Raw genomic sequence first — 25,337 nt, forward strand, 5'->3', positions numbered from 1 at the left:
CAGGACTCCAGGCATGTCAAGGTACATGTCCTACCTAGTCAATTATCTCTCTGGTCCCCTTTCCAGATTATGGGAATTCTTTTGATTTCTAGCCTAGTAATCATTTTAAGTATCATAAATATTATTGGATTAGTAATTGTTTTTCTAAAATAATTGCATAGACATATTACCCTGTTTTTCCCTTTTCCTGAATAAATGCCTTGACCAAAAATGTACCTTGCCTAATATCTGGAATCTGTAAACATTCTGTGTTACTTGAGACAAAGGGATTTTGCAAGTGTGACTAATATTAAGAATCTTTAGATGGCTCAACACCTCACCCATGGGAAGTAAACAAACAGAGGGAAATAAGTAAATTCTTACTGAGACTATGGAGTCAGACTGGAGAACTGAGGTTAGAACAAAGGACATTGGGAGGAGAGGAACTACAAGTGAGGAGGTGCTCTAATGGACTTTGATGCCTTGGTGGGGAAGATGGTGAGAACTTGTACTTTTAAAATATTTAAAGTCTTGTTAACCAAGGTTACTTCAAAAACTATTATTGAAGTAAAACAAATAAATGAAGAATACTTAGATGAGAAGTCTATCCTGGGCTACTCATGTGTATCCAATCAGTTCTTAGAAGTAAGGAACATTTTGCAGCTGTGGTGAATCAAATAGAGGAATGAGGAGGGTAATTTGGAGAAAGAAGGCCCCGAGTCAAGAAATGTTGGTAGTCCCTGAAAATTAATTCTTTCTCTACTCCCAGAAAGGAATATAGCTTTACCTCCACCTTGATCTTAGGTGAAATCTATGTTAGATGTCTAACCTCTAAAATGATAAGAAAATATGTGCTGTTTGAGTAAGTTTGTGCTAATTTGTAGCAATGGAATAGAAATGTATCTGGTTTTGTTATTAAGATCATACTTGGCATATTCACTGAAATAAGATTCTTTTCCCTCTGTTTCCATTTTGTGGAAGAATCTCTTATAAGACTGGAATGGCATATTATAAAGAAACTTTAGTAAATGTTTAATTTAACATTATCTGGGCAGGCAACTGACTTTGTAAAGATGCTTTATTTTCTTAATTCTTCAAATAATGGTTTCAATTTTTAATAGTAGGACTTATAATGGTAGAAAAAAGTTTTCATGACCCTGCAGGGGGATAAAAATTTAGATCCTATCCACTGGATCTAAAAATCGAACTGGTCCAGAATAAATAATACATAAAGATTAGTATAGCAGTGGGAACTGCTTTTTCAGCAAAAGAAATTGAGTTCAAGACTTGCATGTGTGAGTCTCTAGATTTAAATTCTAGCTCTCTCTCTCTCTCTCTCTCTCTCTCTCTCTTTCTCATAAAATAAATGAATAAGTAAATATTTAGAAATGAATGTCCAACCTTGGGCAGCAACATAGTTCCCCTAGCAAGCCTGCTTTGTCACACTCATGACTCGAGTTTGAGTCTGGCTCCTATCACAGTGGTAGAAGCTTAGGTACTGTGTTATTTTCCTCTCTCTACCTTTGTTTCTGTCTCTTCATGAAAAAGCCACATCAGAGTGGTGAAACCCTAGTGAATGCTAAAAGCAAATCAATACAGTTTAAAAACAGTTTCTGGGAGTCGGGCTGTAGCGCAGCGGGTTAAGCGCAGGTGGCGCAAAGAACAAGGATCAGCATAAGGATCCCGGTTCGAACCCCGGCTCCCCACCTGCAGGGGAGTCACTTCACAGGCGGTGAAGCAGGTCTGCAGGTGTCTATCTTTCTCTCCTCCTCTCTGTCTTCCCCTCCTCTCTCCATTTCTCTCTGTCCTATCCAACAACGACAACAACAATAATAAGTACAACAATAAAACAACAAGGGCAACAAAAGGGAATAAATAAAATAAATATTAAAAAAAAAACAGTTTCTACCAATTGGGAAGTAGAGGTAGCTAGTTAAATATACTTAAGTTTATCTGAACTATGGATTTGTTGAGAAACAATGCTTCATTAGTATCTCACAGTGTGATATATCTTAGGAACAGACTACTCACCTTCCACCCTCCCTTCTGTATTACCTTTTAAAGAATGTCTATATAAATAACAACCTTCAATACAGAACAGACATACTTACTGCTCTGGTAAAAGTTAACATCTGCCTTTGGAAGAAAAAGCAGACATACTTACTGCTCATTATAAAATATTGACTTTCTCTAAGGTTTCCAATTCTGGAAAGCAACGTACTGTCTATGGGGTCACCTCTATGCCCATCTGTGTCGTCTCTGTAGGATTCTGGAGCAAAGTGAATTCTCAACTATAGGCTACTTATCATGATTTAGATACTACTTTCTTTTTAATCTTCGACTTAGGAAAGGAGTTTTCTATTATTATTATTATTTGGTATTCATAAGATTGTGTCAGACTAACTTTCTAGTTTGCAGATAAAAGAACATGTCAGATTCATTATAGTTTTTTTTAAGTAAAAAGATTAATTTATTTGCTCATTTGTTTATTATGAGAGACTGTGAGATAGACAATGTAAAGGAGACCAGAGCAGTGTTTTTCTGTGGCTTATAGTGATTTCTGGGCCTTAAGCCTATAAATTCTGTGCTGTCATTCTCCTCCACCAAAACAGTTTTGGTGACAAAGATGAGACCTTGACTGAGAATTAATTTTCTATACAAGAAAGGACAAGATACTGCTAACCAAGTCTGGGACTATACCAAAGCTCACTGGGCAAGTTAGTGCTGGAAAAGGGACAATAAGTATCTGCTATTCTTTCTATTGAACAATAAGTGGCAGAATTCAACTTATCTGTCCAAAATATTTTGATTTACTTCATAGTCTTCCAATAAATGAGTAAATGCTACTATGAAAATGAGGTAGCAAGCTCTAGGAGACCAATAAAAAAGCTAAGAGCCTGTTACTGATAAGCCAGAGTCTATACAGCAGAATAAGTGGTGTCACAGCAGCCTATGACACGGTCTGGCACCGTGGTCTCCTAGTCAAGATCTCAAGATGCCTGCCTCCATGGGTGGCCAACACTATATCGTTTCTTCTCCAAAACAGAAGATTCCGGGTGCATCTGGGTGACAAGTCTAGCAGATGGAGACTTGTCTCAAGTGGCCTCCTCCAGGGCTCTGTTCTGGCTCCTACGCTATTCAATATTTACATCAATGACCTCCCAGAAACTTCTTCAAGGAAGTTCATCTACGCTGATGACATCTGCTGTGCAACTCAGGCATCCAAGTTTGACATCCTCGATGAAACACTCACGAAAGACATGTCTCTGATATCTGATTACTGTAAAAAATGGCGACTAATCCCTAGCACTGCAAAAACGGTATCATCTGTTTTCCATCTACACCATACCTCGGCCTCGAGTGAGCTTAATGTGCAGCTCGACGATACGAGAATCTGGCATGAAGCCCAGCCAGTCTATCTTGGCGTTACTCTCGATCGCACTCTGTCATTTCACAAACATCTCATAAAAACTGCAGCAAAGGTGGGCGTGAGGAATAACATCATTGCAAGACTGGCCAGCTCCTCATGGGGTGCAAGCGCTTCCACACTACGATCATCATCTCTGGCATTATGCTATTCCACTGCAGAATACTGTGCCCCAGTATGGTTCCGTAGCCCCCATGTCCACTTGTTCGACTCCAAATTATTTTCCTCCATGAGGATAATTTCTGGAACCATCCATTCCACCCCGGTTCCATGGCTGTCAATTCTTAGCAACATCGCCCCGCCAGATATTCGTCAGGATGTGGCATCATCTAAGTTAATTTCCCACGTCTAAGCTCGACCGGACCTGCCAATATACGCGGAGATCTTCGCCCACCCTGTCCGACGCTTGACGTCTCGTCATCCAATCTGGTCCCCTACGCCTACACTGAACTTCTCTGTTCCAGACTCTTGGAAACAGAGTTGGCAGTCAGCTGAGGTAAAGAACAAACACCTCATCACAGACCCCTGCAAGCGTCAACCCGGCTTTGACCTAGCACGTTATGATTGGGCCCTCCTTAATCGCTATCGAACAGGCCATGGCCGGTGCGCCGCTATGTTCCATCGCTGGGGAGCCAGAGACGACCCGAACTGCCCCTGCGGCTCCAGACAGACTATGACCCACATAGTCAACGACTGCCACCTCTCCAGATTCAAAGGAGGTCTCGAAACTTTACATCAGGCTCAACCTGACGCTGTTAACTGGCTACGGAAGAAGGGCAAACGCTAGAAGAAGAAGTGGTGTCAGTGAGGAAGAACTTGTTATTCAACATGGAGATTCTGATATGTTAAAATCATCAGAATGTCTATTTTTGTTGAGTGTAAGCTAGAGCAAGAACTTGTTCAAGAGCTGCTCTTGAAAGGCAATGCTTTGTTCACTAATATAGAGTCCTTTGTCTCTCCTTTAATTCTCTTTGATTTTTTTCTCTCTCTCTTTTTATTATTATTATTATTTGGTGATGAAAGGGTTTATTGAGTGTCTTTCATGCAGTTCCACGAGGTTCTGCTGAAGTGTCTCCTGTGGTTGTGTCTCACCATCTTCTGCCCATGTCTCTTCCTCAATCTCCAGTCTCTCACGTGGTCTTCTATATACTGGATATCTCTGCATCCAGCTCCGTCAAGTGTAAACATCGGTGATTTGGTGGGTTCCTGAAGTCATTCTAGTCCTGTCTTGTTGTGGTCCCAGGTGGTCTCCTTTGGTATTCCTAGTCAACCTGGGAGAGCAGAGGAGAGAAACACATCTGCTGCTGCTCCATAGCCCCGTCTCTGGAAGTCCCCGGATTTCTCTCTTGTCTTTTGACCTAACCTCAGCTTCTTTAGAGAACGGTGTTCCCATCCTTCAGAGATATCAGAGTTCATACCCATGAGCTTCATTATTTTAAATAGTTCTGTTGGGTATAACAGCCTAATTCACTATCTTTTTTTTTTTTTTTTTTCAAACTCATGTTTCATTGATAGTTCTTAGTCAAAATCTCTGCCAAAAGAAGGCAAGCTCTACCTGGGGAGCACTTTGGAGATTAAGCCCTATTTTTTTTTTTTAAAGATTTTTAAATTTATTTATGAAAAAGATAGAAGAAGAGATAAAGAATCAGACATCACTCTGGCATGTGTGCTGTCTGGGATCAAACTCAGGACCTCATGCTTGAGAGTCCAAAGCTTTACCACTGTGCCACCTCCTGGACCACAAGCCCTATTTTTTTTTTTTAAATAAATATTTTATTTATTTATAAATAAGAAAGATAAGAGGAGAGAGAAAAACAACTAGACATCACTCTGGTACATATACTGCCAGGGACTGAAGTCAGGACCTCATGCTTGAGAGTCTAGTGCTTTATGCACTCCACCACCTCCTGGACCACTTCAGTCCTATTGTTTCTTTGACATGGTTACCTGGTGCAACTTTTTCAAAACCAGCTAGAAGATTGCTACTAGACTTTTAGTAGAAATAAACATCTAGTTCATGGAAGCCTTATATTCCCATCCTTTGATGAGTCAGTTGAGATTCAATGACTAACAAGGTGGGAAAGGTCCAACACCCCTCACCTGTCAGATATGTTCACAAATTTACTTGCCTAGCCCTAGCAGCATCTCAATTTCACATGAAAAGCAGCAGTTGTCATCTGAGAGAACCTTTATTTTTCCTCCCTATTTCTTGAAGCAAGGCCATTGATTCAATGGGATCTTCATCACAGAGATTCTCACAATTGCCTCATCCTATAATGAAAAAAAAAACTATATATATAAAAAAAACATATATATATGGCCAGTAATTCAACTTCTAGTAATTTAGAGTACAATCATACTGGCGTCTGTGCCTAAAGTCACATTTGTAAGGGTGTTCATTGTAACATTTATTTGAAAAGCAAATGATAAGTCACCACTGAAAAATAGCTTCATTTAGGTATCAGATAGTAACATTCATTTTATATAAGCCTTGGTTCATTACTTCGAAGTAATGAACAAAACAATGTTAACAATTTGTTTCTGTTTTTACATGGACTTTCCTCAAGAGTAAGATCATTTTTCATAAACATTTCCGTGTGTTGGTATGGTACATACAACCTAGAAACAGGGGCACTCTTGCTTAGTTAAGGTAGTTTTAAGGCAGATTCCTTATTTTGTTCCCTCAAAGCCACAGCCCTCTACTCCCACAAGAAAACACCTGTGTTTTCTTGATCAGTACTACTTTCAAGATATATTGTTAAGTAATTAAATAAGGAGCTAAAAAAAAAACCACATAAAATTATCAAAATACATAAAATTGTCATCTGCATGCAAAAATAACATACACAGAGAAATTTTCATGGAGTACCTCTGAAAAGAAACAGAAGACACTGGTATTAGAGTAGCTTCTAAGAAGACAGCAGGGCATCCTTGAGAGTCTTCAGTAAAAATCAGACTTCTTTTCCCTGCTATATATGAAGGACCACATTTAGGTCACAGAGTACTATCACTGGATGATGGAAATCTAAAGAAATATTTCTTTATGTGTGGTTTCTGACTCATTTTGTGCTATTTCAATAATGAACTTCAGCTTATCTCAAAGACAAAAAAAAAACACACCCTGAAAAGCATTATTCAATAAGAATTGAGAAGAAGACTATATCTTCAATCTTGTAGCTGAGACAGCAACAGCTATAATGTGTTATTGAAAAGAAAAGCACAATCTTGGATGTTACCTTGATGTAGACATTAGAATAAAAGGGGCAGAGTAGCACACAACTTGAAGTGCGTGCCCACAAAGGTAAATCTAGATAGAAAAATACCCACAAGAACATCTCTAGGATTATTTAACCTAGTGAAAATTCAAAAAACAATTAAAAATGTATGCTTAGAAACAAGGATATGGTCCATCAAAGAAACAAACACTACTGTAATAACAAAAAAAATTCTCAGTTCCATTCACTAGATTTCAATAGTTGGGTTCCTCCCAGAATCCTATCTAGACTAGTCTCTATCATTAACATACTACACAGACAGACAGATCTCTGAGTCTTTTAGCAGGGATTCTTTTATTCCCACAGCACTTTGAAGAACTTGAGATAGAGAACACAGTGCTGGTGTCTTTACACATCTTCCAGACACTCGGGAATGTGTTTGGGAGTAACAGATTGGAGTTCATCTTTTGGGGTCCTGTGAAAATATCATTAGCCTTTGTAGATGGGCAAACTATTAACAAAATAATTACTTTAGATGATTGGGTTGTTATGATATACCAGTACACCATTTCTCATGTTAATAATTCTTGTACCAACCAGTTTATATAACTCCAGGAATATAAGAAGATACTTCATCTTAAAAAAAACATATTACCTCTTTGAACAATTATTTTATTTCATCCTTGGGTTGTTGCTAATAGCAACAGAAAGAATGCACTGGAGTGTCATAATAATCCTCCATTAAATCCCCAGTGTTTAAATTTTAATGCCATAATTCAGGAGTTGACAAAAGCCCATTGAGTTTGTCTATGGGGAGGAAAACAGGCAGACCCATTTTCTCAGGGGAGATGCTATAGCAACATGGAATGAATTTAGGGTCAGGGAACAACAAGCAGTCTCCCAGCTTTGTTTGCATTTCCTGGCTAAAAGTAGAAGCCAACAGTATGAATTTTACCCAACTAAATAGTTATTTTGAGAAGCAGTAAGATAGTTTCCTTTGTACTCTTGTTTGTAATGAAAACAGGGAAGGTAAAACAACCAGAACTGGAAGAAAGACTTGCTGACAAATATATTATGAAATGACTCTCAAAGTAGCCACTTTAGAAATACCTGATTCTCTCTATGCTTGACACCCTGTCCCTGTATCCTGGGCAAATGATGTTTTAGAGCGAAGAAAAGTATTACAAGTCTGCAAATGCCTTTTACAAAGGTGAAGACAAAGAAAGCTGATCATCAGTCCCTGAATGGGACCCCTTTAAAAGTTCGGTAGGCATGGCAAAGTAGGGTATTGCTGATTACAGTTCTCCCTTTTTAGTGGTATTTTTTTCACTTTTACTTTTTTTTTTTTTTGTCTTTTTATTACTTAATAATGATCAACAAGATTGTAAGAGGGGTACAATTCCACACAATTCCCACCACCAGAGTTCTGTATCCCACCCCCTCCATTGGAAGCTTTCCTATACTTTATCCCTCTGTGAGTATGGAACAAGGATCATGATGGGGTGCAGAAGGTGGAAGATCTGCTTTCTGTAATTGCTTTTCCACATAGGCATTGTGGAAAAGCAATTACAGGTCAATCCTTACTCCTAGACTCTTTCTGGCTTTCCCTAGTGGGTAGGACTCTGGAGAGGTAGGATTCCAGGACACATTGGTGAGATTGTCTGCCCAGGGAATTCAAGTTGGCATCATGGTAGCATCCTGCAAGTTGGTGGCTGAAAAAGTATTAATATATAAAGCAGAACAAATTGTTTAATAATCTAGAACCTAAAGGCAAGAATAGAGCAGATGATTTTTGGGTTCTCCATTTTGTAAAAAGCTAGTAGGTCTATTTTAGGTATATTACAAGGGACCCATGACTTTACTCATTTTTGCCTGAGCCTGACAGCTAACATGCAGGTGAGATAAAGGTATTGTCCTGGGAGATGGTGTCAGAGTTGGAAATAGGACTAGAAAGCTGGATCAAGAAAGACAGTAGCTCTCAAATATGGAAAAAGTTTATAAATTCCATCAACTGTAAACCCCATCGATCTGATGAGGCCCAGGAGCCTATTCAGCACAGGAGCCTATGTAACCTCTGCATCGCTCTGTCTAAGCTTGCACACCACGGTCATAGCTAGGAACATTCCAGGATACACTCTCATTTCAGGACCCGTCTTCCTTGAGTGGCAGAGTATGTTGACCCAGCCTTCCTTTGGGGAGTGTGTATGTGTTGGGGGTGGGGGTAGGCCCTACCATTGTTCTTCCACACTGAAGGCAAGGTCCTGTAGAGGCCCATAAGATGGTCTACGATGCTGTTCCTTTTGTTCTAGTGAGAGGATTTTATTTTTCTACCAGAATAAACAAATGCACCTAAAACACAATGGCCTACTATGTAGTAGAAGTAAAAACAGATAAATCAAAAGAAGATTTAAAAAATGTACCCAAATTCCAGAAATATATACTGCCAACTTTTCCTCTCTAGGCAATAGTGTTTTCACTGATGAGCACTAGTGTATTGTGTCTGTGTTCAATATTATAAAATAATATATTTGGGGATGTTATTTAATGTGGTCTATCTAGCTACATGTGCTTGTGGGCTTACACTATTAAAAAATGAATTTTGTTACACTTTCAAGTACTAGGTCACAAGAACAAACCATGAACTTCATCACAACCAAAAGCATCCTTTTCTATCCCTTCTCTCAGGTCTTCACAGTCTCACCTCAATAATTTAAAATCCTTGTCCTCGGGAATTGGGTGGTAGTACATCAAGTTCAATGCAGGTGGCACAAAGCCCAAGGACCCGTGTAAGGATCCCAGTTCCAGCCCTTGGCTCCCCACATGCAGGGGAGTCACTTCACAAGTGGTGAAGCAGGTCTGCAGGTGTCTATCCTTCTCTCCCCTCCTCTCTCTATTTCTCTCTGTCCTATCCAACAATGATTACATCATTAACAACAACAATAATAACTACAACAATAGAACAATAAGGGCAACAAAAGGGAATAAATAAAAAAAATACTTGTCCTTCCCAACCTCTAATTCCCACTTAAATATTAATCATCATAGGACTGGGTGGTGGTGCACCCAGCTGATCACATACATTACCATGGGCAAGGACCTAGGTTCAAGCTCCATGAGCAGTGGAGCAGTGCTGTAGGTGTTTATACCTCGATCTCCTTCACCCCTTGCAATGTCTCTCTATTTCTATCCAATAAAATATAAATAAATATATTAATCATCTTTGCAACTCAATAATAAAATTTATAATCTACTCTTTGATGTGACAGAATGATATTCTCTTATAGTTTAACTTTAGAGTTTATATTTTGCTATCCTATTAATATATTTTGCCAATATTTTCCATATAGTATATGAACCATACATAAAATTTTCCAAGTATTACTCTGTTCATCCTTAAAGTTTAGTTTAAAATTTACATTTCCATGGAAGTTTTTCAGACCAATTTTGCTAGGAAAAAAAAAACTTTTCTCCTAAGTTCACAAAGCACATGTAGAACTATATTTGAAAATACTTATTCCAATAATCTGCCTACTATCCTTTGAGGACAGAGACTATATGCTCCATTACTTTTAAGAAATTCCCACTTAAGACTTGGAAAGGTCTTTTTAGCATGAGCACTGCACTCTTCCACCGTTTCTGGCACTCAATTTGTAGCTTTCACGTGATTTCGAGGATCAAATTGTATTTCAGGCATGAAAGGCAGATCCTTTACCAATGAGTCATCTCCCTGGCCTTAAGAAAGAAAAATTAGAAGGAAATATTCTCTAATTGTGTGCTTACATAGTTTTTTTCCTATGAAGTATGCTAATAGCAATAAAAGGAAACCATGGAATAAAAATATCTATGAGATGTATTATGATAAAGTATAAATATCTAAAAATGATGTTTGTTATGAATTTTGTGAAAATAATCAATATGACAAAACAAAATTTTTTGAAAAATATAAAAAAGTAAAAGAAAAATATAAAAATGAAAAAAATTGACTAGTTTTAAAGTAAATAAAGTTCATAATTTTAAGATGCTCAAAAGATATAAACTCCAAGTTACAAAATAAAGGGTCATGAGGCTGGCTATAAAGTAACATTTACAATTAATAATACTGAATCATATATTTGAAATTTACTACCAGTTTAAATATTGAAAGTCCGCATCACAAGAAAAAAAAACACATGATTACAGATGTTAAGTAGACATTATAATGGTGATACCACTGCACAATGTATACATGCATGAAATTATGTGTTATATAAAGCTATGATGTCTCAATTAAAATGTATCTTACATTAAGGAAATTACTGGAAGATTCATATAGTTTACTAATAAATTTTACCAGATATTTAAGGAAGGAATTATACGTTATATTTAATCCTCTTGTGACTTGCTTTTCCATGAGAATTTGCACTTAAAGTAACACTTTGAATTTATTGTACAGTGAAGATATCTAGACTTCAGATTTTATTAATAAAGAGTTTGGCTATAATTTCAGGTGAGTTAAATTGTATTGTACTTACTCATTTGTTATTCAGTTAGCATTAGACTTTGGCCATTAATTTCAACCAGTCTCTTCCTTGCAATAAGTTGATATACAAGAATAGAGATAGGAAAAAACAGACAAACAAACAAACAAAAAACCAGGAACCTGGTACCACCTTTGGACAAATAAATCAAAGTAAGAGGTTTTTTGAAGATGATTAATATCAACATCAATATAAACAAGGTCATTATATTTGAAAGGAAAGAAAAAGAACACTAAGAAAATTGAACTTAAATCAAGGTGAGAAATTGCATAAACAAGTGTTTCAGGCCCAATATCTAGTAGGTTAAAGTTAATCATAATTCCTTTCAATCATTTTATCAAAAAGTATATGTTGCAGATAAAAAACTAAATATGAAAGGATAACCATTCGATGTTTGTCTTTCTAGTTCTAATATTTGCTACTCCAGATAGTAACAGAAAATTTTCCTGAACATCAAAGAAAATAGACATGGACAGGAATGAATATTGTATATCTGTGAACAAAAAATTGGAAATAGCAGCTTTCAAGGAAGAAGGAAAGTTCTACCAAGTTTAGACAACATCCTTTCACTGAATATTCAAGTACACTTATTGTAGAGATTGTTTTAATGTTTCAGGGCAGGTGCCTCAAAGTTGATTATGAAGTGAAACAGTACATAGAAAGTCTTGGGGGAGTTGTTTCCAAGATCAGATGGATGCATATTTTTTAAGGATGCTTAATTAATCTTGGGGAGAAATTAGGCTATATGCAGTAACAAGAGAAATGGTAATTCCAAAGGGGCCCCATGGTTGCAATGACTCCTATTTATCTGCATCCAGAGTTGGCCTTTCTATTTCATACTAATCAGCCTTGGGATACATCTTGTCTTAGAAGTGGAATGATCTTGAACAAGCTGGTTCTTTTCTGGGGAGGTCAAGTCCCAGGAATGACTGTCAACTGAGAGCTATCAACTAGTAGATCTCTCAGTTGTTGAGAGAATATATCTTTTACATCCTGGAAGGGAAATCCGGGCAACGTAGAGGAGGAGCCACTACTATCCACTCTTGTATAACTGGAACCTCTTGCTTTATGGAAGAAGTGAAAGACATTCTTCCAGGACTCTGGTGGATCATTTTCCCTGGGGTAGACCTACTAGAAGAAAGTTAATGGTGAGAACTTTGTTTCTCACAATACTTGTAAACTTGAGGTTGCAGCTGTATGTCATTGTATCATTCACCACAACTGATTAATCCCATATTCTCTTCTATAGATAATATCTGTGTTGATCTTAGTAACTTACCTGCTAGAAAACTCAAAGTCATATCTTTATTGTCTAAATTCCTGGTCCTCAAGTCCTTTTTAGATTGTTACTGTTGTATTTATCCACTGACCATCAGAACTGAGTAAAGAAATAACAAAGCAACAAATAGACTCCTTTATGTCTCTAATGTATCACAATTTCCACCATCCTGATGATCAGACCAAATGCTTTATCATTATGATGCTTCTATTTGTGCCCACTAGCTTCTTGGCATGAGGAGTATGAAATACAAAGGCATAAAGAATGATTTATATTTCCTTGGTAGATGTTTCCCATGGTTGTATCTGAGCTCACTAAACATATGAAGTCAGAATTTCAGAAAAGGAAACTATAGCTATTCCAACTCTTTTTTTCCTGGCATCTTATATTTTACATAATGTCATATAACTATTTATTTGAATATATATATATATATATGATCTCTAGAAGATGAATTTGGGTTTTTGCATGATATTATTTTTGAGCTTGTACCTTATCTATGTTTACCATATTTTTAAAATAATTTTTATTAGGACATAGAGAAATTGAAAATGGGAGGGGAGATCGAGAAAGGGAGAGATAGACACATGCAGACCTACTTCACCACCAGTAATCTGATTCCCCCTGCAGGTGGTGTTTGGGGGCTCAAATATGGGTCCTTTCACTTGGTTATATGTGTGCTTAACAGGGTGTACTACTGCCTGGCCCCTGTCTATGCCATCTGTATGCTATTCTTTTATTCTTCAACACATTCTATTTTGGGATGATGTGATACATGATAAAACATTGCATCTCATCATAACAGTCTCCTGTTACATCTCTCTTGCTATGAAGTGTGTTATATCCAGAATATAAACATTGGCATATTAACATTATGAGTTAATTCTGTTTCAAGAAAATGTCTAGTAAATTGTAATATTTAGCACCAATTCTGAATTCCAGCCACTAGATGTCAGTAGCACCCTCACAGTTGTGATAGCTACTTCTAGCGTTTGCCCTTCTTCCGTAACCAGTCAACAGCGTCAGGTTGAAAGCTGTCAGGAGCTGCTTGTTGCTGGCTTTGAAAGTGACTGGGATCCATGTGGATTCAGTCGGCTAGGAAGGATCCTCAGTTTCCCCAATGAATGGGTACTCACGGGATGCACCACGAGAAGGTCGATCCAATGACAGCTACTAATGTCTCCAAACATTGCCAAATATCCTCTAGGGCTGGAGAGGAGGATTGATGCTGTTTTAGAACTATTGTCTTAGTTTGCTGATGGAATCCCATGTAGGTAGATTAGATGTTCTGTAATTCCATTGATAACGGTGGCATCTGAAAGTAAAGGCAAATCCATACTTAGAATGTATGTAGACGTAAAAAGTGTCAATTCAAAATGAATTATAGGTGGCCGGGCACTAGTGCAGCGGGTTAAGCGCACATGGTGCTAAGTGCAAGGACCAGCTATATGATCCTGGTTCGAGCCCCAGCTCCCCACCTGCAGGAGGGTGCCTTCACAAATGGTGAAGCAGGTCTGCAGGTGTCTGTCTTTCTCACCCCCTCTATGTCTTCCAGTCCTCTCACGATTTCTCTCTGTTTTATCCAACAACAATGACAATAACAATAACAACAATAACACAGATAAACAACAAGGGCAGCAAAAAGGAAAAGAAATAGCCTCCAGGAGCAGTGGATTCATGGTGTAGGCACCAAGCCCCAGCAGTAACCCTGGAGGCAAAAAAAAATTAATGTATGTTGTTAGTCTGTCATTCAGACTAGATAGAGGCATAAAAATCTTTTCAGACAAGCAACAGTTAAAGGAATCAACTATCACGAAACCTGCTCTGCCAGAAGTTCCAAAAGGTATCCTATAAACAATAACATTACAAAATTATGTCATATATTATATCACACAGAAAAGCTTAGAATAATGGCATTGGACTATTGTAACTCCATAATAGCAACTCGGGTGTTCAACAACAGATGAGTGGTTGAGTAAGTTGTGGTGTATATACACTATGGAATACTACTCAGATCTAGTAAAAGAAGGTGAATTCACCTTCTTCACCTCATCTTGGATGGAGCTTGAAGGAATAATGTTAAGTGAGATAAGTCAGAAACAGAAGGATGCATATGGGATGATCTCACTCATAGACTGAAGTTGAGAAATAAGAACAGAAGGGGGAAACACTAAGCAGAACTTGGACTGGAGTTGGTGTATTGCACTAAAGTAAAGGGATGTTTTCAGGTACTGGCACATGATGGTGTTAAAGAACCTTGGAAGGCAGTTAGTGTTTTGCAGAAAACTGAGACATTTTACACATGTACCAACAGGTATATTTACTATTGACGGAAACCATTAATCCCCCCTACCACCACCACCAAAAAAAGATTAGGATGGGGGTAAAGTAAAAAAAAAAAAAAGTTTGGTTTGACAAAGAATATGTCTTACCTATTATTCTCTAACATCTTGATTCTGATTCACTTTTTAAATGACAGATTGAATAAATTAAAATATAACAACACTTCCAGCACTAGGCTTTTATGGGCGGAAGCACCCCCCCTTTTTTTTTTTTATTAAATGATGAAAGATGTTGGGCAGATAGTCTACCCTTGCTTTATGACCATGGGTTCATTACATGGTCTTATCTGTGAAAACCTCAATTGCCCATTTTATCACCATCCTGACCAATTAAATGGTCATTATTATGACAAAACCAAGGGTTCCAAAACCAATAAAAATCCCTGCCCACAGTTGCAACATAATTTCAAGTGTTTGCCATTTACTTTCTTGTACCAGCTTGTTGTTAATATTAACATAGTATTTCCATCAGAGAAATGGAAAAATAAAGTCCCTAAGCCCTCTTGCTCCATATAGCCTCACCTGATAGAAGAAAACTCAGATACAGGATCTTATGTTGAATCCCTGTAATGTTAAGTACTTCGGTGCAGTTTAGTTCAATCTGTGAGAAAGAAGACTGTTGAAAAAATCCACCAGGAAATCGTTGAGAGTCAGTTGGCCAAGTCTGAGAAACTTTGAGACAGATTCTGTGGAGGATGAGAACTGTAATGAACTTGCAATGCATAAACTGTCTTTTTAAATTAATTAAATGCTCTATGAAAGACCAATATTGGAATTGTGTGGGTTGTATTAAGGCGCTCCAGAAACTTTTGTGATGTAATAGAGATTTTAATGTTAACTTTTGTAATATTAATTTTAAATAAAAGGTCATCCAAATAAATAAAACTGAATCTTATTGTTTTGATTTAATTAATTTATCCCAAATACAATGGAAAAAATTTCACATTATTTTTTAACTTTTTTTTTTTTTTGTACTCTGAGTGACCAGAAGGATTGAATCTGTGGACTGATTTTTTTATGATATTGTAAATCATGCCACAATATCAGTGTAACCATCTGTCCAAATATTCAATGAATTATTATTTCTAGCTATTCATTATCTTAAATAAGCTCATTTAATGCTTATTTAACTTTGTGCACCTATATGTTTCTTTAGATTGGATTTTGACATGAGCCACATCTGAATCAAAGGGTATATTATTTATTTTACTACAAAATATCCTCCAAATACTTATAGTAATTAACACTCCCACCAACTGTATACATGAATATCCATCCCCTACTCATGTTGGAAATTATTCATCTTATAATTAGAACACATAAAGTATTGTTAGCAATAGAAATTCTCTTACCATTAGATGGCAATATTGTATCTTTTTTTAAAGATTTTTTTAACTTTGTTTATTTCATTTGATAAGACAAAAAGAAATTGAGAGGAAAGAGAATTGAGAGGGAGTGAGAAACAGAAAGACACCTGCAGCACTGCTTCACAGTCTATGAAGTCTTTCCCCTACAAGGGAGACAAGTGCTTGAACCTGAGTCCTTGAGTATAGTAATGTGCACTTAAACAGGCACACTACTGCTCAGCCCCAATTACATTTTTTTTTAATGGTTGAGTAGTATGTATTGCATGGTGTATGTATATGACATCTTTTTTTCCCCACTTTATCAAGGAGACAAATGAGATTTATAAGACATTCTATACCACATGAGCACTGTTTCCTATATCCTTGTGATAGGTAAAATTACACCATGCACCACCAATTGATGTCTTTTTCCATCACAGTGTGTTGGGTCCCCAAATCCATACTTTTAATCTTGTCCTCTGCCTCACCTTTGCTCCTTTTTAGAGTACATGAGTCTGCTGCTGTAGACCATGGCTAGTTTAAATTTCACTAAATATGTGCCGGGCTAGCGTGGGGGTGCCTCTTCTCAGGCACATACTTTCTGGGTTGGAGAGAATGCTACCAGAGCCTGGACTGCTGCTCACTCAGTGACTCAAGAGAGATAACTCAGGAACAGAGCTCATGGTGGCGAGGCAATTCAATTCTTTACTGACCAGAGTGCCAAGGCTTTTTAAAAGGCAGGCCCAGAAGTGGCAAGTCGGAAATGGAAATGGCTTGACATGGTTTGGAAAGGGGCAGAGGAAGGCAAAATGGCTAGGAAAACTTCCTTAGCAAATATTGTGAGGGTTTTAACTGGTAGGGTTAATAATACCCTGCAGGCAGGGAAGGTCTTGAGGTTAGAAAGAAGATAGATCAAAGGAATGGAATGGGTGGGGATCTTCCAGGCAAAACAATGATTATGTAGATAATAAGGGAGCACGCCATAGTATCAGGAATGCAGGGTGCTTTGTGAGGCAGGGAGTCTGATAACCCTTGGAGGGTTGTGCCCGTCCTTGTTGGACCTCTCAGTAGAGAGAGAGACTGACAGGATGGATGTCCCCTCAAGTCAAACCCTGCCAAGCTCAACCACATCCTCACAATTTCCCGACAAATATACACTTCACTAGGCATGACACTGTCCTATCCCAGAGGCTTAGTTTATTAAGAAACTGTCTTATTTTTTTTCATTTATTTTTGTTTTTATTATCTCTCTTCAGTATCACTTTATTAAAAAAAAAAAAAGTTGATTTAAAGTACTGTTGCTTCATTGCAAGGGTACATTTCCACATTTCCCCAAGTTGTGTATTAGTATATTTCACCCTCAACTAAGTCACCATCCTGTCCCACCACAGAGAGTTAGGTCCCCAACCTACCTTTTCCCCCCCCTCCCTTTCCCTTTCTGAGTTAGTTCCTAAATGCGGTGGGATAGTCCATTGAGGATTCACCCTGTTCTGTTCTGTTTCTTAGGTTCCTGTCTGTAAGTGAGACCATCCAGAATTCATCCTTCTTCATAAATATTTTTCTAGAATAGCTATGCCATTTTAATTTTCCATTTGCAATTTCTTTGAGTTCTTCTATGGCCCTGGTGATTTTCTAACAGCAATTTTGTCCTTACTGAGAGGGATGTTGAAATCTATGACTATATATTTGGTCATTTTCCTGCTCAGTTCTGTGAGTCTTCTCCCCCTTTAATATATAGTTTTAGTTAATTCTTTTCTTTTTTTCTTTTTCTTTTTTATTGCCACCAGAGTTGTCACTGGGGCTTAGGGCCAGCACTACAAACCCACCACTCCCAGCAGTCTGTTTTCCTTCCTTCCTCTCTCCTTTCCTTCCTTCCTTCTTTCCTTCCATCCTTCTTTCCTCCCCTTTAAACATTTTTTTATTGGATAAGGTAGAGAGAAATTGAGAGGAGAGAGGTATATAGAGAGGGAGAGAGAAATCTAAACACTTGCAGGCCAGCTGCATTGCAGGTGAGGAGTGAAGGGCTCCTTTAGTCCATTCTTTTTTTTTTTTTAATTTCTTTATTGGGGAATTAATGTTTTACATTTGACAGTAAATACAATTGCTTGTACATGCATAATATTTGTCAGTTTTCCATATAACAACACAACCCCCACTAGGTCCATTGAAGGACCTGCATTCTCCCCCCACCCACCCACCCCAGAGTCTTTTACTTTGGTGCAGTATATCCAGTTCAGGTTCTACTTGTGTTTGCTCTTCTGATCTTGTTTTTCAGCTTCTGCCTGAGAGTGAGATCATCCTATATTCATCCTTCTCTTTCTGCTTTAGTTCACTCTTTATACATATTTAGGGTTGCTATTTTTTTTTTAAGTGGATTGACCTTTTAACAAATAATTTCTTTCTAAGTCTTAAAATTAAAACTTTTTTGTTTCAGCTCCTTCAGTACCACTCTGGCAAAAAGGAAAGGACAAATATGGAAGAAAAGAAGAAGAATAGAATCACAAAGAAAAAGGAAGGATGGTAGGGTGGATGGATGGAAAGGGGGAGTGGGTCAAAGAGATGGAAGTAGAAAGAAGAACAAAGAGCATTTAATTATTTCAAATAATCAACACTTGTAGGTAAACAGCATTTACCTAATTTTCTCTGAATTAAGAAGCAATCAAAATAAATTAAAATGCTGGATCTTTTTTTTTGCTTTGTCTGTTTTCATTCTCATGATAATAGGATTCCAGTTTTACTTCGGATATCTATGCGTCTTCCTATTTATTCATTTATTTATTTATTTGATAGAGATGCAAAGAAATTAATAAGGGAGGAGGGGATAAAAAGGGAGACAAAGAGACACCTGCAGCCAGCCCTACTTCACCACTCGTGAAGCTTTCCCCTTTCAGGTAGGGACCAGGGGATTAAATCCAGGTCCCTGCGAACTGTCATCTATGTGCTTAACCAGGAGTGCCACTGCCTGGCTCCATGAGATCTATGCTTCTTAATGAATCAAATGGTGAATCCTTGCTGGTCAATGCCATAGTATCTGCTGGAACATACATGTTAACAGTGCATATGGATCCCAGTTCAAGCCCCAAGTATCTGCCTGCAGGAGGGAAATTTCACAAGAAGTCAAGCAGTGCTGCTGGTATCTCTCTTTCTCTTCCTCATTATCTATCTTTATCCTCTCAGTTTGTTTGTCTCTACCCAAAAGTAAACCACATATATTAAGAAATGGTGAGTCCATTATCCTAGCTAGGTCAATTTATCACTTATGGGATGTTAAAATGAAAAATAAGGCAACATCTGTTCTATCTTCAATTTTGTTCATTAGCCTCATGCAATTAAAATAAGAAGTATAATCATGAATAAAACCAAATCAACATTCAGATTTAGTGATGCCCATGGTCTTTCAGAATAGCCACTAGTATTGACTTGAAAAAAATACCCAAGTTTCCATATGGGGACAATGCCTACTATTTCACTTGAATTCTAATATCCAGAAAGATGTTTACCACTTGAAAAACAAAAGAGTTTTTGCTTGAAAAACTTTAACCAGAGTGGTCAAGATAAATGCTTCTTAAAATAGTCAATGCTATTAGGCTGCCTTAAATGGCATATACTGAAATTCCATAAACTACTAACAGAACTCTTCTCTGAATAAACAGTTTGTTTAAGAGATTTGTGTATAATATAAAATATTTCAGGAGAATATTTGTGGTCTCCTGTAGGGTATTTTATAACATTTTCCCAAAAACTTTTAAGAAATCACATACACGGACATTATTGCTTGAAGGTACCATAAGGCATTGTTATTGATTATAAGAAAAGCATTTCTGTTCTATCATGTAATTTTAGATTTTTTTATATTTAACTTTATAATAAACACATACAATAGTTCAAAACTTTGTTAAATGTGACTGGGAAGTGTAAACTATGGACTCCCCATAGTTTACAAAATGTTTTCTATTTTTGGTTTCATTTTTGAGTGGCGTTATCTAGACTTAAAATTTTGCGCCAGTGCCAACAAGCAGGATCATTGCACTTGCATTTCTTGTGACTTTCATAAAGTGGCATTCATTTTACTTTAACTCAGTCTTTCTTTCCTTTTTTTAAAATTTTTATTTATAAAAAGGGAACACTGACAAAAACAATAGGGTAAGTAAGAGTGGGGAAGTCGGGCGGTTGCGCAGTGGGTTAAGCACAAATGGCACAAAGCGCAAGGGCCCGGCCAGCTTAATGATCCCGGTTTGAGCCCCCAGCTCCCCACCTGCAGGGGAGTAGCTTCACAAGCCGTGAAGCAGGTCTGCAGGTATCTCTTTTTCTCTCTCCTTCTCTGTCTTCCCATCCTCTTTCCATTTCTCTCTGTCCTATCCAACAATGAAGACGACATCAACAGCAACAACAATAACTACAATAAAACAACAAGGGCAACAAAAGGGAATAAATAAATAAATAAATAAATAAAGAGTGGTACAACTCCACACACCAGCACTCCGTATCCCATTCCCTCCCCTCATAGCTTTCCTATTCTTTATCTCTCTTGGAGTAGGGACCCAAGGTCATTATGGGGTGCAGAAGGTGGAAGGGCTGGCCTCTATAATTGCTTCCCTGCTGAACGTGGTCAATCCGTACTCCCAGCCTGTTTCTCTTGTTCCCTAAGAGGGAAGCTTTGGCAATGACGGTAGGGATAGCCCCAGTCTCTGAAGGGAAGCTGGAGTTATACTACCCTGCCACTTTAAAAAGACTGGTCCTGAAATGAGGGAAGCTTGCAGTGTTCTTCAGATGTAACCATGAAGAATAAGCTCAGACCAATAGGGACTTAAAGGTTACACAGGCTCTGGCACTAAATATAAATATGCATTTACATATGGGCCCTGGAGCAGACGGATGGAGGTAAATAGTTAATTTTAGCCACAGATTTTTTTTTTTTCATAAGAATGGGAGCTACTCCCTGCTATAATCCCACTTTCTAGTCCTTTTCTCTACTGACACCATTCTCTCAGACAGTATTCTCATACAACCTCAGTTTAGCTACCAAACTCAAGCAAAACTACTATAGTTGTATGCCCCCAGGAACACAATTAAAATGGTTCTCCTAGCTTTTTCCTAACCTAAAATCCCTAATCTCATCTGCTCTGATAAAAGGCCTCTGTACTCCAGCTCCATCAGCCTCAGAGAGAGAGAGAGAGAGAAAAGGAGAGGGACATATGGAGGCAGCTACAATGTTATGAGTGACTTAGAGGGGAAGAGAGGATTGAACCAGCAAAAGAAGGGGCAACTATGTATAAAATGTTGTCAGATAGTTGTAGAGAAGATGGTTGGCCCATGTATACAACTTTAGGGGAACTGTGGTGGATTGCAGTGGGGAGAGTAAAGATTCAGAACTCTGGCAGAGGGAATGGTGTGGATTCAAACCCCTGTCGACATGCAATTCTATAATATAAAAATATAATAAAATAAAATAAAAATAAGTTAAAATTTTTTTTAAAAAGAAGGTATTTAGAGTAAGGCACCAAAGTAAAAACCCTGGGTTGAGGGTGAGGGTGGATGCTTGACTTCATGGGGGTGGGGAGGGGGATGGGATAGGACAGTCTTTTGGTGGTGGGAATGGTGTTTATGTACACTCATATTAATTTGTAGTCATATAAATCACTATTTAATTAATATGACAGGGGAAAATTGATTGACTGTCTCAAACTTTTTAATGCACACACCATAGTCTGAGTCTTTGATATGTTGTCTCTCTTAAAAGTTTAGACCAGGGAGAACAGAAGCAACCGGTGGCACAGCTGTATACAAATAATGTCAAAGGACATACATTATAGCGATGTTGTGTATGACACAGAAAATTCTAAAAAAGGGATATTTCAAAGTTAACCCAATTGCCAAATAATGTGATTATAGCAATAACTATCTATTGCCTTCCTAAACCCTAAGACAACAGTAACCTCCCACTTCCTCTATAGAGCCTATATTTCCCCAGTCCTGGAACCTCTAAGGTGGGACTCACTTTCCTGTATGCTTCTCTCAATTCATACCAAATGATATCACATCTGCTGATCTAAACTTAATCAAGTACCACCTCAGCAAGCTTCACTTCAGACTGTGTCCAGAGACACAGAGGCATGGAATGTCAACCCTTCAGCCTCATTACTCAGGTGAGACCTTTCTTTCATAGAATTCTCTAATTCCATTCCAGGTGGTTCACTTTCTAACGATGTCCCAAAACCTAGATATAGACCAGGTCCCATGAGATAGAGCATATCTTCACATGTATCCATAAATTAGGGCAAATTATATACCTGAAAGCAAAAGTGCACAATAGTCTGCAGGGAGTCAGTATAAAGTTCATAATGAAATAGTGTCTACTTAGACTTAGATACCCTCCTCACCTACTTCCTATTATACTTCCCTCACTCACTCCAAAGCAAATCTTATCAAAGCAAGGACTGCAAAAGCTAAATAAGGGCAAGAGATTGGCATACTTTATCAATGACTCTTTAGTCACTATCAGGCAAAATCATCAGCTAGGGCCCTAGTTGGGGAGTCCTGAGATTTCCAAACAGACATGATGGGCCTAGACCTTGAATAAATCCCTCTCTCCATTGTTACTGCTCATCTCTATCAGGAACAACAAAATAGACTGCTTTGTAGGCCTCAATAGGAACTTGCCCTAACTTGGATCAACAACAGCAGAGAATGTTCCATCCTCTGAAGGGAGGCTAGACAACATACTCTATACTACACCTGAGGAAGATGGGTCCTGGTATTGTGGCAGCTTGGAATGTTACTACTCATGACCACAGAATGTGAGCTCAGACCTACAGGTATGCAGAGGCCACATAGGCTCTGAAGCTGAATATGGACCCCAGATCACATCAAATTGATGGGGTTTACAGTCAACAATATTTATACACCTTTCCCATATTTGGGAGCTACTCTTTTCTTATATCTAGCTCTCTTGTCCTTTTTCCAGCCATGACATCATCTCCCTAGACAATAACTTGGTTCCTCTTGCATATCAGATTTCAGACTCAGGGAAAAAAAACAAAACAAAAAACAAAAACAAAAATAATAACAACAACAAAACTAGTGTAGCCACAGACCCTTTGGAATAGAACTAAAATATGCCTGCTAGCTATCTACAAAGCAGAGACACCCCCCAACTCTTCATCTGCACTATTACAGCCTTTATGCTCAGGATTAGTCGACAATTTGTTTGACTTCATATGTTAACTCTCTTTTCAGCCACCAGGTTCCAGATGCTAGCATGATGCCAACCAGACTTCCCTGGACAGACAACCCCACCAATGTGCCTTGGAGCTATGCTTCCCCAGAACCCCACACCACTAGGGAAAGAGAGAGGCAGGCTGGGAGTATAGATCAACCTGTCAACGCCCATGTTCAGCAGGGAAGCAATTTCAGAAGCCAGTCCTTCTACCTTCTGCATCCCAAAATGACCTTGGGTCCATATTCCCAGAAGGTTAAAGAATAGGAAAGCTATCAAGGGAGGGATGGGATATGGAGTTCTGGTGGTGGGAACTGTACCCCTCTCTCTTATCCTATGTTTTTTTCAGTGTTTCCTTTTTATATTAAAAAGAAGAAGAAGAAAAAAGGAAGCTTTGGTACTATGGTCTCATTGTTTCTCCCCCTTTTAAAATTTTCATTTATTTATTTAATTTGTTGGGACAGAGAGGGGAAGGGTGGGTAGACAGGGAGAAGGAGACACCTGTAGCACCACTTTGCCACTAGTAAAGATCCATCCTCTGCCAGTGGGGGTGAGGGACTTGAACCTGATCTCTTGAACACAGTCTCTTGAACATTGCAATGTGAATGTCACCTAGGTGTGCCAGCTTCTGGTCCCTGGTATGGTCTCTTTCACTTTCTTAATGACTGTCTTCTGTACCTACTTAAAAATATTTTTTAATTAAAATACCCAATGAATAATAAAATTTTAAAACAGACAAAATTGGTAAGAATTTGTTAAGAGAAAAAAAGGAATTCAAATATTGGGCATCTCATTCTCTAAATTATGTTTATTAAAACTTTTGGAATCGTGATCTGGGAGATGGCACAGTGGCTAGATAAAGCATTGGACTCTCAAGCATGAAGTCCCCAGCAGCACATGTACTAATGTGATATCTAGTTCTTTCTCTCTCTCCTATCTTTCACACTAATAAATAAATAAAATCTTTTGGGGAAAAAAAGAATCTTGATTAAAAAACCTGTATGGGGGGCAGGCAGTGGTACACCTGGTTAAGCACTCACATGACAGTGTACAAGGACCAGGGTTCAAGCCCCTGGTCCCCACATGCAGGGGAAACTTCACAAGTAGTGAAGCAGGGCTGCAGATCTCTCTCTCACTCTCTCTCTTCTCAAAAAATAAGAAAATACTTTTAAAAAAATCCTCAATGGCAAAGTGTGAACAAACAAAAGAACTACCAGTAATGGGAAGAAAGCTATTGCTATGATGGAGAAATTCTCAGAGCTAAAGTACAAGTCTTGAGTATTTTGGTATTAGTTTGTTCAAATATCAGATTTGAGGAAGTCTTCAGTCACATTTTTCCTGGATTAGCATGTCTTTGACTTTTTTATCCTTATATAGAAATGGCCAGAATGGTCACATTTTAAGAAGAAATTGAGAAAAGATTTTTCAGCTCAAATTAAATTTCATGTTTCTGTTTCTCCCAAATTATTTTCAGATGCAAGAAAAAACAAACCACACAGAAGAACTTCACACTGCAATGAATCTGGAATGCAAGTCTTCATCAGAAGGGAGAGAAATATTTTGGATAGTTCAGCCACAAAATATGTAAACCACTAACAAGTGTAAATACACATGTAGACACAACACACACTAGCACAGGTAAACGTTTTCCCCAGGAATTTTCATTTATGTAGTTTTTAAAAAGGAGCTTCAGATCCCAGTAAAAATATATAAAAATTTCATGTACCTCTCCATTTTTAAATGCTTGACTTTACAAATATTTTGAATATTCTAAAAAGTATATAAAAATCTGTATAACTTTGTTTTTTATGACCAAGCCATACATATCAGATTAAATTTAGGAGTAAATTACTATGCTTTTAAGATTCACTGTGATTTTTTTTACCTAAAATATTGCTCTTTCTAGCATTAATTCTCTTTATTCCCTCTATAGTGTGGGCTCTTCTGTGCAAAGAATGAAGAATTTATATTAAATAGAATTTAGGGCAAAGTTCCCCATTAGATTGTTTATTTCCC

The 25,337-nt window shown here is 37.8% G+C and overlaps 1 long non-coding RNA gene across 1 annotated transcript; it reads left to right on the forward strand.

The window, feature by feature from the left end:
* Positions 1 to 391: 391 nt before the first annotated feature.
* LOC132538315 (uncharacterized) lies at positions 392 to 24,963 on the forward strand. The gene is made up of 3 exons (XR_009549709.1): positions 392 to 477; positions 18,540 to 18,625; positions 24,796 to 24,963. It is a non-coding gene; the product is annotated as an uncharacterized LOC132538315 (long non-coding RNA).
* The last annotated feature ends 374 nt before the right edge of the window (positions 24,964 to 25,337 follow it).

This window comes from Erinaceus europaeus, chromosome 4 (assembly GCF_950295315.1).
Source record: "Erinaceus europaeus chromosome 4, mEriEur2.1, whole genome shotgun sequence".
In the NCBI taxonomy this organism is placed as follows: Eukaryota; Metazoa; Chordata; class Mammalia; order Eulipotyphla; family Erinaceidae; genus Erinaceus; species Erinaceus europaeus.